The sequence below is a fragment of the Miscanthus floridulus genome, chromosome 4 (assembly GCF_019320115.1).
Source record: "Miscanthus floridulus cultivar M001 chromosome 4, ASM1932011v1, whole genome shotgun sequence".
In the NCBI taxonomy this organism is placed as follows: domain Eukaryota; kingdom Viridiplantae; phylum Streptophyta; class Magnoliopsida; order Poales; family Poaceae; genus Miscanthus; species Miscanthus floridulus.
Genome location: NC_089583.1, coordinates 65156656 through 65162416, shown reverse-complemented (window position 1 = coordinate 65162416; position 5761 = coordinate 65156656). Strand labels below are relative to the sequence as shown.

The 5761-nt window shown below is 42.1% G+C and overlaps 1 long non-coding RNA gene across 2 annotated transcripts; it reads right to left on the bottom strand.

Moving 5' to 3' along the window:
• Positions 1-2011: 2011 nt before the first annotated feature.
• Positions 2012-4337, bottom strand: LOC136551589 (uncharacterized). Of its 2 annotated transcripts, XR_010782626.1 has the most exons (4): positions 3917-4337; positions 3177-3348; positions 2282-2417; positions 2012-2203 (listed from the first exon to the last, which is right to left on the bottom strand). It is a non-coding gene; the product is annotated as an uncharacterized lncRNA (long non-coding RNA). The 2 variants fall into 2 exon arrangements; XR_010782627.1 differs by lacking the exons at positions 3177-3348; positions 3917-4337 and adding an exon at positions 2505-2666.
• Between the last annotated feature and the right edge of the window lie 1424 nt (positions 4338-5761).

Sequence of the window (5761 nt, the reverse complement as noted above, 5' to 3'; positions counted from 1 at the left end):
AGCGCGCTCAGCTCTCTGCCTTCATGTCGGTCCCCCCCCCCCCCATCGCCGCCACCACAATGGAGAAGCTTCCGCCAAAGTTGGCTGCTGAGGTTGCGAGCCGTGTCGCCAAGGCCATAGCGGATCCCATGGAGGACCTCGCTAAGCTGAGGGCATTGTGTTCGTAGATGCAAAGGGCGTACAACGATGCCTACATGGGACAAAGCATACCACTAGAGCCAGTGCTACAGCGTGCGAGCTAGGACCCTTCTACTCGCGCGACTATCACGGGAACCTCATCACCAGGCTCACCAGCGTCGGCCACACAGAGGCCTGCTTCAAAGCTGGGATGTCTGTCGTCTTCGTGGAAGACTGCGGCATCATTACACCATGGTTGGACATGCTGGAGCGCACCGCCGAGTCAGGGCAAGAACTGGTTACGTATGTTCTCTCTCTTGTGCTCCACAAGTCCAACAGTGGTGCCGCCAACGACGCCACTTGCCCAGCAGTTGTTGCGGAAGGTCGAATGTGATGAAGTGGGCCCAGCGGCGAAGAATGCAATGTGGAAGAACAAAAACTATGCATGGCGCCACCAACAGGCAAGGGTGGTGTTGTAGGACAACTTGGTGGTGCCACGCCGTGCAGCGAGGCCTAATCTGCCACCTCTGGCCCATCTAGTGCCTCGCTAGGATGGGCATCAATGCCGAGGCGAAGGCTACGGCGACATCGCTAGATTGGTAGCATGGGAGCAGTCAGCCTTGTTCTAGCAGTGAGGAGTGTAGGATCCACAATGAGTGTCGTAGGTTCTTCCTTGATTGCCAATGGGTATGAGTGTTGATATGTATATATATCTGGATGACATGATCAAAACTTTAGCTTTTGGTGATGGTTGTTGTTCGAATCCTGAGTAGCAGTGATGAAAACTGTGATGTTTTAGTTGCAATTCATGTTATATTGCTATTTGTGATGATGTTTGTGATGTTCCACACTACTCTATTGAGCCGCCTCTACAAATACAAGGCGAATTTTAAAAATTAACCACTAAAATTCAAAATTTTCAAACTGACCTTGGGTGGAGAAAGAACCAAAATAAAAGTTGTAGATCTCGAAAAGCCATGAACCTTTGTAGTTGACAACTTTTTTATTTAAAATCATCTTGTCATAGGAAAACTAAGTTTAAATTTCTAAAAATTTGAAATTTGAATTTTTTAAATGACCTCATATGCAGAAACTACCAAAATAAAAGTTGTAGATCTTAAAAAGTTATGAAACCTTATAGTTGACAACTTTTTGATTTAAAATCAGTCTTGTCAACCAAACTAAGCATTTATCCATAAAAGATTTCATGTTACCACTACTAGAAATACCCCTGTAGTGACGTTTTATTTATATGTTAGACACGTTTTATTTCGTCTTTACAAGATTGTAGGCACATTTTTTATAAAGCATGTTAGAAGCGTCTTCGCATGGACCGTGTCAGGACTTGTAGAGACGAGTTCCTTAGGCGTGTCAAGGTGATAAAAGAGCCGTTTTGTATAACGTGTCTATTTGTGTAGTTACGTTATATAGGAGCGCTTCATTATGTGCTGAGAAATGTTGAGACATTTTCATAGATAAGTTTATATTATGTGTGTACTAATATAGTTACGTTGTGTAGTGTCATTTTATTGTGTATTAAAAAATATAGAAACAATTTAGTAGATACATTTATAATGCGTGTCTACTGACATAGATACATTGTATAGCAACACCATGCTGCGTCTCAAGAACATGTAGGAGCAATTTCATACATATATTTATATTCATGCTTACTAATATAGATACATTGTATAGTAACATTTTATCGTGTCATAACAAAAACATGAACATTTTCATAGATGCATCTTTATATAGCTCATATATTAGTAATATTGACACACTTTATAATAGTACATTATGTATTATCAATAAAGAGACATTGCTTACAATTTGTACACTAATTTTATGGTTACATAATCAGAAAATAAACCACGAAGGCATTGCACTTGTAAAATCCATGCCTTTACAAAAACAGATACCGATTAAATAACTCGTTAAAGTGGACTCACAAATACAGTCATGTTCACCAAAAGTATAGGAAAAGTGGCACTATCATACAAACATCTAGAAACTCTCTCTAACACCTAAATCTATCTTGTTCACTTCCAAACTTGTGTAGCGCATCAAGTTGAACGCTTCCATCATGCTGCAAAATAACAGGAGATTAAAATAGTGGACATGAATTTTAACCAAATAGATCTAACATGTAAAGATGGAAGCGTACCAAGATTACGAGGGTTTGAGTTGAACAATTAGGTCTTTTAGGGCCCCTTTGCATACAGTAATTTCATAAGAATCAGTTCATTTCGCAGAATGATGCATGAAACAAAAAAATTTCTGGGTTCTAAAGGGGCCTTGACCTATAAAATAAGCCATGTGTTAGATGAATAGAATAGTTTCAGAAAATTACAAAACTACACATCATTTGGTTAACAAAAAAACCTTACATGTGAGGACTGGGTCAGGCAATAATAAAGCCAATAGCATCTCTCACAGTTCGATAGAATAGATATTCGCCATTTCAAAGATTACATATTAGCATTTATGACTCTAGGACTAATATCATAATGATCATTGCCATAATTGTTGGTCAGTATGATTATCACCTCTTCTGATATGATTGGCCTATAAAAAGAAAGGAAGAAAAAAAGCTGATAACTAGATTCATAGCAGTCTGTAAAGAATTCATCAATAAATGAATGACAATTAAAATCACAAGATTGATTTGCAAGTCTTTAGGTATAGTAAATGGATCAAAGGAATTCTTCTCTAGACATCAATCAATAAATAATTTGCATGTATTCAGGTATATTACATAGCTCAGATATAGTATATGACTCAGAAATTATTCTTAGCACTCCTGTCTAGAAGCTAGAAAATCAGGTATTTACAAGGTACAAGTGTGAGGAAATGTAAGCTAGAGAATATTACAACGACAACAATATTTTTGAGAGATTTGGTTAATTCCTTCATATCAATCGCTAACACACAGAAGAGTTGGTCAACAAACACAACTGCAATAAACAATAGACACTAGTTCTGTTATGCAATTCTTTTCTTATTACACTTACAAGCAACTTGAGTCATATATGGAGAAGAATTATATGTCACATACTAACCTGGTCACAAATCCAAGAGATGTGGAGCTTAGTCTATACCCCTGTTGTGACCAATAGACAACACAACTTCCACTGGATCATGTTCAAGTTATTGGATCCACTAACATTCCATAGTGACACCCAATGTCCTCATAGTTCCTCTCGTAGCTGCTCAGGGTTTGTCAATGAGGAGCTGAAAACGTGCCGAGCAAGGCCATGCAAATGCATAAATTACGGAGGGCATCATAGCAAATTGCAGAGAGAAGCTAGTGCAGCAGTATTGCAGTAGGCAACCATTTAACAATATGTGTTTACCATTTCATTATATTTCGGCACTACCTAAGATCATATCAAATAGCATACAGGAGCAGAAAATGCAACCATGCAGATCATGAAAGTACATGCAAACAATGTTTGCCATATGTAAATTATTAGTAGAAGCTGGTAGATACCTAAATTGTATCTGCAGATCCACATACGACATACCATCATTTCTCCAATTTGCATATTTGCCAGCTACTTCTTTCTATTGGCGTGATCTAGAAATATGGTAATTTGCTCATATTAAACTGCAGACAACCATCGACTGACGTATAGGTAGGACCTGTCACAATCATAATTTCCACTTTCCAGTAGCTTCTAAACAAAGCACTGAACATACACAAACGCAACGAAAATGTCCAATAAATAACTAATACTCGTTCAGATGAAGTCATGGAGGAGTGAAAGACTAAGGGCGTACTGGAGGCCTGCAGTAGTACCTGGAGATCGCATGGCGACTTCGAGAAATTGGAGCCGGAGGAGGTAGACCCGCTTGCTCCCAATGACCTGCGCGTAACTCGAGCTCACCTCTTTGTCGGCGGCTGGATCAAAGAGCAGTTGGGATCGGAGCCACGTGTGGACGCTGATCTGTCAGGGCACGAGCGGGGGATGAAAACCGCCGACTGTGATTGCTGCGAGCCAGATCTACAATGGAAGGGTGCCACGCCTCCGGATCTTTTTAGGGAGGGTGCCCCACTGCCTTGATGCATTCGCTTGGAGCAAAGGAGGGGTAGGGTTCGGCAATCGGCATCGCGTCGGCGTGGGGCGCGGGGCCTCGATCCGATTCCGGCGCTTCCATCCTCGATCCATTCTCTTGGGGAGCAATTGAGAGTCACGTACCCACGTGGGGCGAGGGGCGACGAGTCGACGAGGATGGGAGATCGAGTCCCAAGGGGGAGGGGACGCCGGCGCTGGAGCCTAGAGGATCGGCGTGAGTGGGGGTACTGTGCGGGACATCAAGTAGATAGACCTGTTTCAATTTCAGCGCGGGAGTTAGGCCTCCAAAATTTTAGGTCTGCACCGAAAACACAAAGCCAAATGAATATATTTTTTAATCCATGGTGAAAACCTTTTGAGAAAGTTATCTTTTTTTTTGGTGTCCAGACAAATTTCAAAATTTTCTAAGAAGATTTTTCAGTGATAGGTGAGATGATTTCCATTTATATATCTTTTCTACTGCATGTGTAGTTCAAAATTTAAGTAATTCTAATAAATCAATAGAAATACATTTAAATTCTAAAAGTCCAGTATTCTAAAAAAATAATGTTTGAATCACATATGTAGACAAGTCTATGAAATCAAGCTTATATTATTTTTTCATGAAAATAATGTGAACTTGAATTTTATTAAATATGAGAGTTGACGAGGAACAACTTTGGATTACAAATTTTCTGACTTCTTCTTGATGGAACTTCTTTAGAGGATGTTACAAGGTTTTATCCCCCACCCCATTTCCAATATTTAGTATTTTTTTTTGAGAGATAGTATGGCAAGGATTTCGTGGTGTTATCCTAGGGTTTCTATTGATCGGTCTTTCGATCCCTTTTCTATAGGAGTCCGTGCCTCCCCTTATATTCCAAGGAGGGTTTCGGTTCTAACCTAGGGCTTTTCTCTGCAGGGTGCTTGTCATTCCTTCGTCATGGCGTCATCCAATACTTCTTTGTCATCTAGGAGGGGTCCGGCACTGTCGCAACCACTCACTAACTGCTGCTGCCACAGCCAGGCGCTTGACCAGTCAAGAGTTGACAGCCATTGTGCGGACTCCCCCGAGTGAGCCTTCTTGAGATTTCCTTGGCGTGCAAGGTGCCTCCCTGCCCAAAGGGGCTCACGCGCAGGCCCAGAGCCCTCTGCCCTTGGGGCATTGGGGAGTCACTTGTCCTAATGTGTCATGCCTGTTGTGTGACCCTACCGAGGATGTGGTCGATGTGCCTCGTGGCTGTGGAATGACAAACGGTGCAGCGCCTCTACATCTGTCAGGCTCTAGGTGGCTAATGGATTCCTGAGCCGGCTTCTGGTCGTGGCTCGGGACATCGGTTGCCACCTGGACGAAGGCCCAAGGCAGTTGCCGGGGAGGCTCAGGCTCCCGTCGTCATTCAGGACTCTAGGGCCATGGTTGAGCCCCGAACCCCGAGCGATGGCCATGAGCGTGCTTGGGCTCGTCATGGTGGGTAGAGCCCCCGACCGATTCATAGAGTCGATCTAGGGTTCTTTCGATCTATTGTCTCCTTCTTGGAGACTTAACATATCTCTATGTTAGACTCTCGTCACATGTACTCATATAAATA